General features: G+C 34.8%; 1 long non-coding RNA gene across 1 annotated transcript; it reads left to right on the top strand.

The window, feature by feature from the left end:
- Positions 1-943: 943 nt before the first annotated feature.
- Positions 944-2,442, top strand: LOC131646153 (uncharacterized). The gene is made up of 3 exons (XR_009297320.1): positions 944-1,310; positions 1,428-1,852; positions 2,151-2,442. It is a non-coding gene; the product is annotated as an uncharacterized LOC131646153 (long non-coding RNA).
- Positions 2,443-9,359: the final 6,917 nt, after the last annotated feature.

Here is a 9,359-nt window from a genome sequence, read left to right as displayed (position 1 = left end):
AACAATTATGGAATCAAGTCACAAAGTTTCATACAAAATTATAGGTCATTCGGACAAGTTATGGTGCAATCGTTAGCCAAAAGCAAGTTATTTACATGCGAGAAAGAAAAATCGAGTAAAATAAGAAAACATGGATTGAAAAATTCAACTCCAGGTCCTAAGACCTCTAAACATCCCTAATTATATGTACAAAAAGAAACTAAGTCAATTGCATAAATGCAAAACAAATTATAGGTCAAATTCGCATGGTTATCCGTTTAGGAACGCACATAAATCGGGCATAGACAATCTAATGAAAACCTAACCAAAACATAGAATTAAACCTTTATTTTTTTCACACCATATGGTATATGAGTCTACTGATATCACACAAAAAATGGCAATTAAATTCTACTCCTAAAGTATTAAACAAAATTAATTTGCAAAACCGATCAAACTAAAAAAACACAATGAACACACTAAAGAAAATGATTTATTAAAAACAACAAACTAAGTTCTAAAAATCTAACAAAAATATCAAAAATTTCTACACACATTATTCTATTTAAAACATATTTTTATTTATTTGTTTCAATTAAAACTGGTTTATGAGTCAAAAATTAGAGAAGCAATTTTAAACATTTTTCAAAATCTGTCAGCCAGGGGGTGTGTTAGTATTTTTTGGCTGAACTGAAATTAGTACAATGCACATTTGGGCCTATCGACCAGGGGTGGAAACAACAATTCAGACTAGCCCAGATTTTGATACAGTTTTGCTTGATCCAATTTCCACTTTATTTAGATTTCATTATTGAACATTATTGTAGATTAATCCCTAATCAAAATCAAATAATCAGACTTTATGAAATTAATCCCTAATCAAAATCAAATAATCATACTTTATGAAATTAACAAAATAATAATACACTAATTATAATAATAATCAAAAGGGGCTAGGGTTAAATCATTTGTGACCTTTGGCTTATCTGAACGAATTTTCTTCTTCTTCTTCGCGGGCGATGACGGAACGGCGGTGAACCCATCTTCCCCGATTCAACTTTCGTTTGGCCGTCACCGTCAATCCAATCGGAGCACCACATATAGTCACTCCTTCTTCCATCGCAAACTCGCGCCGGTGTTAATGCCCTCAACCTTCTCCGACGATGAATCTATGGCCTCCGTCGTGACCAAGCATCAGCGCGTATCAACATCCTCTTCTCGCCTCGTCCCTCTCGTCAACTCCCTCATCAATTTCTCTGTTCGCTTTACCGATGAAGTTCGATATTTCTTTGAATGCGAGGGAGATGAAATTCGAACGCCTTCAAGAAATTGTAAGTTTCGATCAATTCTCCCTCTTCTTTTGTTTTCTGGTTTCACCTTCTTCTTCTTCTCGCGGATACGTAACCGTTGCTGTGGTTGTTTCTATGTTGTTTGATTGGGATATGCAGCAAGAGTGAGATGAACATACGAGTTTGGAAGAGCATGAATTGATGGCGATTATTTGATGATTTGCAGAGGAAGATGAAGATGGAAAGGATCAAGATTTTTGTGGAAATTGGTTGAAGGGTGATGATGAAGTGAATTATCGAACATGGATGTGAATTTCCGGTTGTGTCGATCGGTGAATTGAGGAATCGATGATATAAAGAGAGATTGAAGATTTTTGTGTAGCTTTTTCTGGAGAATTCAGATGAAGATTTTAGAGGTGGTGAATTCTGTTTCGTGTGGTTGAGAAGATTGAAGCGATTTTTATTCTGAGAATGGAAGAAGATGGAGAAGGTTGAATCAAGAGAGAGGGAATTGACGAGCGTGTGAATCGGTGTTGAAGATTTTCTTTTTTTGAATCGATGATGAAGAAGAGAGAAAGATGAAGGTGAGTTTTGTTTTGTTTCTGTTACCGATCTTTTTTTCTCTTATCCATTCTGTTATGCCCCTTCTCAATTCTGTTACGCCGCTTTTTTCTTTGAGGCTAGTTCTCTTCCTCTCTTCCCCTTTTCAATTTCTGATACCCGTTATAGATATTCTCCGAACCGGTTTTCCTTCTGTTAACTATTGGCTTTTCTTCTGTCCGAGTTTATTTGGTTTTAGGTGCTGACTGGATCGGTTTTGAATCATCTTATGCAGTAAGAGGATTGATTGTTTTGACTGAATTTCTTTGAACCATTATGCAGGTCCGGTTCTTGAATTATGCTGATGGTATTGTTTCGGTTTTGTTGCGGGTGGAGTTACGGTTTCGATTACAAACCGGTTCGGTCTCGGTTCTGATTGTGCAGGGATGATTTGGTACAAACGTGAATGGAAGGGATTCGGTTCTAAGTCAACGGCTGATTCATTTTCTTGTGTGATTAGTTTTGGTTTTGTAATGAAGTTATTGAACTTGTAAAAACATGAATTTTGTATAAGGGCTTATTGAAATGTACCGCACATGCATACTTGTAATAACTTTTCCGTTTTTTCAAATAACATTCGAGACTGCACCTTTTCACTCATTATGCCTTGATTTGAATTCCAAATCTTCAAACTTCTTGCAACTTAAGATGAACCGTAGAATAAAATGTAAAGGGTTCAAAATATGGCTTTGGTCAAAAGTCTACTTCTCAAAGTTGACTTTGCTTGAAGCCGAAGTTCTGATCACTGCACTTCGCTTTCAAAATTTGCACTCGCATTATGCCTTGCTGTTAGTTCTTGAGAAGTTACACACAAGCACTTGAGAACCGTGGCTTTATTTCAATTATGTTTGGACTTCAATAAAATTTAAGTTTCAATGGACAGAATCCAGTCCACTTGCAAATTCAAATAAAACTTGGCTCACTTAGTAAATCTTAACCTCCAAACTTCCATTGAAGTAACAAGTACTTGATGAGAACCACAAATTGTATTGATCCAAATAAATGAACAGGCCAACTCCCTATGCCCTTGTGTTTGTATTTCAAACCACCACCACAATAACGTATTGAAGAATCATTGAGGAAATTTTAATGTACAAGCCAACTACTCCTTAGTTGAATCTCAGCAAACTCAGACATCCCAGATGATGCTCCTCAGGTAACTCATATCACTAGCTACAAATCAATGAGACAATGATCAAAATGAATCCCTAAACCCACTGCGCTATAGTAGATGAACTGTTACCACGTTCAGGTGTGATGAATAGGAATCCTTATTTCCTTGAGACATACAGAGGAATAAACTCTGATTCCAGCCCTTAGTAGACTTTGAAGAATGATAACCTTGTGACTTGATGACGGATAAACTCACAATAACCAATGAATCAAAACGCCAATTCCACAAATCCTGATTGATGAAGGAACCAATCAAGACAAGCTTAAATTAAGATTAAAGCCCCAAAGTGACAGAGAAACCCTACTCTTCAAGATCCTTGATCCCAATACCAAATTTATTGATTAATGATGCATGATGTGTTAGATGACTTAATGGAGGTATGTGATTAAAATGAGAAGTCTAAGCTAGTTAGGAATAAATATGTGGGCAAATTTTGGGGTGCAACACACTCAAACTTTCCTTTTTTGTACGGTATCACTTCATTCCCCAATGTCTCCATCCTTCTTTTCACTCTATATATGCCCCTCATTTTTTCCATAAATTCTCACATCAAATTTCACTCATCTCCCAAATTTCTATCATACTATCTCATAATTATTTCCTCTTCTTCCCCGGCAAAAAATGGCAAAGTGGGTGGATACGTTTTTTCTTATGGTCCTCACTGTTTTTACGGTGATCATGTCTTTTTTCTGTCTGCATAGTCCTGAAAAGTGTGGACCTGGGATGCTTGCACTCCCGTACATCTATATATTGTTGTTTATAGCATGGGTTTTTAATCGTCATACTTAAAGTTTGTCGTATCTTTCGCTTTCAAATAACGTACCGTTCATTATATTTGTCGTACTGTTCGTTATATTATGTAATATTTGTACTGTCAGTATTAAATATTGTATTGTCTATTGTACTGTCACTTAATTATCGAGATAATATTATGTGTGTTTATTGCTAGTTAACTATTTACTTTTCTGTGCATTAAATCCTTCTCAAGATTATTATCAATAATTTCGTTCGCGTACGGTATATTTTATTTATTTATTATGTTTGTGTTTTTCTAACAACTCATGTAAATAATTTTCACCATTAACACAACAAAAACAAAAAGAAAAAAATTAACTTTAACTGTTAAGTTTTCACTTTAACTGTTACGTTAATGCCCAGACAGCCAATTAACAGTCAAACCCGCTGACAGCGCGATTCTCCGTGTTTTGTATCATCATTCAAATCAATCTTTCACATTTAAAAATTTCAAGATTTTTGTTCTAGAAGTCTTTTGATAATCACATGATCAGCAAAGACTCAACACTGCACAAAAATCAGGTACGCTTAACTGTCTCCTACACAAATAGTCCCTAACTAGGGTTTTTGTTTTTTTTCAGGAGAACAAGTTTTTTGAGACCTCAAATGGATTTCATGGATCTCCATGTGTCTCAAAGTAACACCAGACAAATTTTCAAACTTCGATTCGCTCGGACGCACAGTCAGCAGCTCAAACAGTCAACAGACGACCAGTTTGACCGAAAAGTCAACAGACAGTCAAAAATGAAATTTTTTGTCAACATCCATATTTTGTCAAAAGATTCATCATTTGATCAATGGTTGATCATAATTCATCAAGAAAAGTTCAGAAATCAACAAAACCCTAAGTTTCAAAATTAGGGTTTTCTCTTAAAAAGTCAACTGAACTTTGACCGGCCATAACTCTCTCCTCATTCATCCAAAAAATTCCAACCAAAGCTTATTTTGAAGGAAACTCAATTATCTTTCAAATGAAATTGGTCCCATGGTCATAGGATTTTTCATTTGGAAAATATGAGCCAAAACATTACAGGTGATTTTCAAAGTCAACAAAAAGTGGTTTTTTGTCAAAGCATATAACATCAAGATAACTTCTCCAAATGCAAAAGAGCTTCCAAAGTAGCTTGTAGAGGACATCTTGAGGTTTCTAAAAAGTACAAGAACTCCTTCATATGATCAAAATTGAGGGAGTTATGCCTTGTTGAAGTTGGCTATTTTTTGGGAAAATGCATGAAACTAGCATTGATCAAAATTGTTTTTTTTCCAAAAGAGGCCAAGCATTCATGATCCAAACATGTTTCTAATGATGTTAAAGGGCTCCCATGACCAACATTAGGCCCATGACATTTTTATTTCTTTTTTAATTTAATTTTATTTCATTTAAAGTTAAATTAAAAAAAGAAATGGTTCAAGATAATGATTCAAGGCTTTTGTCCTTAGCTTGAGTCACCAAGTTTGATCCAAGTTCTGTAGCATAGAGGTACAGAAGACCTATGGCAAGAGGGGTAAAGAAAATTGAAGCCATGGCCAAGAAATTCAAAGCTTTTATTCATAAAATATTCAAAGATTCAAAGGCACTCAAGTATGGAAGAAAAGCTTGTTAGCTTAAGTTTGCAGCACCAATCTTGCCTATATAATAGCTTAGAACACTTCAGCAACACACACACACACAAATTCTGAACTAGAAACATACTTGTATCAACTTGAAAATTTCAAAGAAATTGAAAATTCGAATTTTAAGTTTGAGCTAGATTCAATTCCAAATAACTATCTAAACACGATCCTCAAACATCCCTGAAGCTAACCAGATCAATTTCAAGCCTTGAAACCTCAAGAACACGCACATATAGCTCACGGTTTGCTCAAATAAAAACCAACTTGAATTTGATTATTCATGCACATTCAATAAGATGTAATCCCATATTTGTGTTTAGTTTGGTGCTCTGAACGATTCTGGACATTTAATTAAGGTTTGGTCGTATATTCATAGAGATACCATTCTAGGGTTCTTAAGCTAAAATTTGGGATCCTTTGATTTAGGCAAAATTAGAAGAAACCAGTGACATATTTGAACTCATGGGACGATTTTAAGCTGAACCATGGTCTCTTAAATTATTTATATTGCTTGTATGAAAACCGTCACTAAAAGCTTTAGCTACGCTTGCAGACTTTTGGCTACGGAGAAGAGGTTGAAGACGAAGTCGTGGCAGCCCCTCATTGGCTGCCCTGTCCGCTTTTTTTTTTTTAAAATCTAACTACTCTGATGCTTTGCAGTCTACGCCATACCACGCGCCCTCAACATCTGAGCCACATGATCAATCTGATCATCCATCCAACGCACATGCCTTGCCAGTCCATATCATGGACTCTCCAGTCAACCACACAGGATCCTTTTATTTAATTTTTCTATATTTCTTTAATTAATTTAATTTCTCTTTTAATTTGATTAAAAATAGTTTAAAAAATCAAAAAAATTATACAAAAATATTTTAGGTTGATAAAATAATATATTAATTTTTGACATAAAAATATTTTATTTTTCTTCATAATTAAAATATTTTGTTTAATTAATTAATATATATTTATATATTTGCCTTTAAATTATTTCTAACCTATCAAAAAAATCATAAAAAATATTTTCTTTTTATTAAATTAAGTTTATATATTATAAACTAATTTTGCACATATTTAGAATATTTTTCTCATTAAGTTTAATTTATGTGTATAATTATTTGTATAATTATATGTTAATTAACTTAATAATTTCAAAAACATTTCAAAAATCACAAAAAAAATTAATTTTATTTTAAAATTAATTAAACAATTTGGACATATTTTAGACTTAACTTTTTAGGTTTAAATTTTATTTCTAATTCTTAACCTTTTAATTAAATTAATTATGCATTAATTTTAATTAAAATCAACCATCCAAAAATCCAAAAATATTTTCCCTTTATCTTATTGCAATTTAAATTCATAGATAAGTGTATAGGTTGTTCAATTCATGTAAATAGCGTAGTTTACATTTCTCGCACAATCGATGTAATAGCGTAGATTTACTTTCCGCATTTTACATTCTCGCACTTTAATTTTTGTACATATAAAACTGCGTGTATGTCAAGAATGAAAATTGAAGCGCTAGATCACTAATCTTAAGACAAAAACATATCTGAAAATAAATCACAATCACACTTGCACCTCTTAGGGTAATCCCTCTGTTACTTTTTCAAAATCAAAACTTACTGTTTCAAATACAATTCAAATTTCTTCTGTATTCAGTCAAGGGAAGTTTTCTAAAGAAATAGAACCTTATAAACTTAGGGTATACCTCCTAATTGCTTGCTCAATCAAAAACAACAAAAGCTTTTTACACATCACTGTTTTTTAACAAACTTTCAAAAAGACAACACTTTGTATATATCCAAACAAGGATCATTACGAAGTTAAAAATCTTTTTTCGAACCATCAAAATATCTTTCGAAAGATAAACACTTTGTATACATCCGCACAAGGATCATTACAAAGTTAACTCTTTACAAAATATTTAAAACCACATACAAGCATTTCAAAGCAAGACAAACGATTCAAACAAGTGAGCTAAGCAATTAAGAGCCCATGGATAACCATGGATACAAAGGGTGCTAACACCTTCCCTTTGTATAACCTACCCCCGAACCCAAAATCTCTTTAAGGTCTTTTTCTGTTTCTTATATAAACCTTTCCTTAATTGGATAAAATAAAAGTCGGTGGCGACTCTCTGATTTTCACAACTCAAAAATAAAAGAAGAGTCAGTTCGCATCCCACAAAAAACCGAGGCGACATAACTGGCGACTCTGCTGGGGATTTCAAAAACAAAATGTTTTTAAAGGGGTTACCTTAGAGTTTAGATCACTTCGATGTTTTCAATTGCTTGTCTTGTTTGCTCTATTTTTTCAAAGGTTTGTTTGGGTATTTACTTGTGTGATAGATTATAACCCGAATCTCGAGATACCTTAAGTATGTGACAATAGACCAAGGAAACCATACGGCATGTACCGATATGGTTGATCTGGTAGTCACCGTTAGTGCGACACTTTGGTCTGTACTGATATCCCTTGAAAATGATCAAGGAGTATGTTAGGCTTCCGAAATGTCATCAAGCACTAATTTGCCTTAGAACCTTTAGTTGAACTTGACTTGTGGCCTATTAAGTGACTGGCTTTGAAATTGATCGAAGTTGGTTATCCTCGAGGAATGTTTTGATCGGCCGTCCGAATGCCGTATTGAGATGTTGTCTCCAAGGATCATAGAACCCGAATACCATTCTAAGACAGGTTTAAACCAACTCAACTTCAGTGGGGAGGGTATCACCTATAAACCTCGTGCAAGCCTTTAAACCTAAGGCTATTGTGTGATTTGTTTGTGTTTTCCACATGTTTGACATCATGACATCATAAACATATCATTTTCTCACAAATCATTTCAAGGATCGAAGAGTTTACCTTTGTTCTGTGATTGCAGGTAATGGCTCTCGCTACCAGAAATTACATCCGAATCAACATCTCAACAGTACCGTCTGAACTAAAGGACTTAATATCAGAATTTCCCAGAAATGCTCAATTCACCGAGAGGCACAGTCACCTACCCCATTTGGTTACCTCAAAATTTGAAGAAGACATGATACGAGTCCTGTTCCAATTCTTTGATCCCGAGCATCATTGTTTTACATTTCCCGATTATCAGCTAGTACCCACCTTGGAAGAATTCTTTGAACTGATTGGGTTGCCTGTTCGAGATCAATTACCTTTCACTGGTTTAGAAAAGATTCCAAAGCCTGAAATCATTGCTGCTGCCTTACATTTACGAAAGTCAGAAATCGAGTCTAATTGGGAAACAAAGAGTGGAGTCAAGGGTTTGCTTGCTAAGTTCTTAATGGGAAAGGCTCGATCACTATTAAAAGATACGAGTTACCAAGCTTTTGAAGAAGTCGCGGCTCTTTTGATTTATGGGTTGGTTTTATTCCCTAATCCCGACCAATTCATAAGTGTGCACGCTATCAACATTTTCTTAACCCGCAATCTGGTACTTACTTTGCTGGGAGACATTCTACATTCTCTACACACTGTACCATGAAAAAGCGAGGAACTCTTATGTGTTGTGTACCACTACTGGCTAGATGGTTTACATCACACCTTCCCAGATCGGTGTTGAGAAACGAGCAAAGGATGCAATGGTCTCGCAGGATTATGTCTTTGTCTCATTCAGATATTCGGTGGAATAACTTCTTTCAAGAAGACATCACTCTTATTGACCATTGTGGGGAGTACCCTAATGTGCCACTCCATGGCATTAGGGGAGGCATCGCCTACAATCCCTCTTTAGCTTTGCACCAATTTGGATATGCACGAAGAAATGGTCCTCACGACATGATCATCCACGGCATTATGTTCGACTACGAAGATGATTCCCAAAGATATCGACGAAGGTTTATACATGCTTGGGGCAGTGTCTACAAAGTAGAAAGCAAGACTTTAGGACAATG

This window comes from Vicia villosa, linkage group LG2 (assembly GCF_029867415.1).
Source record: "Vicia villosa cultivar HV-30 ecotype Madison, WI linkage group LG2, Vvil1.0, whole genome shotgun sequence".
Taxonomy (NCBI): domain Eukaryota; kingdom Viridiplantae; phylum Streptophyta; class Magnoliopsida; order Fabales; family Fabaceae; genus Vicia; species Vicia villosa.
This window is presented reverse-complemented; position numbering and strand designations above follow the sequence as displayed.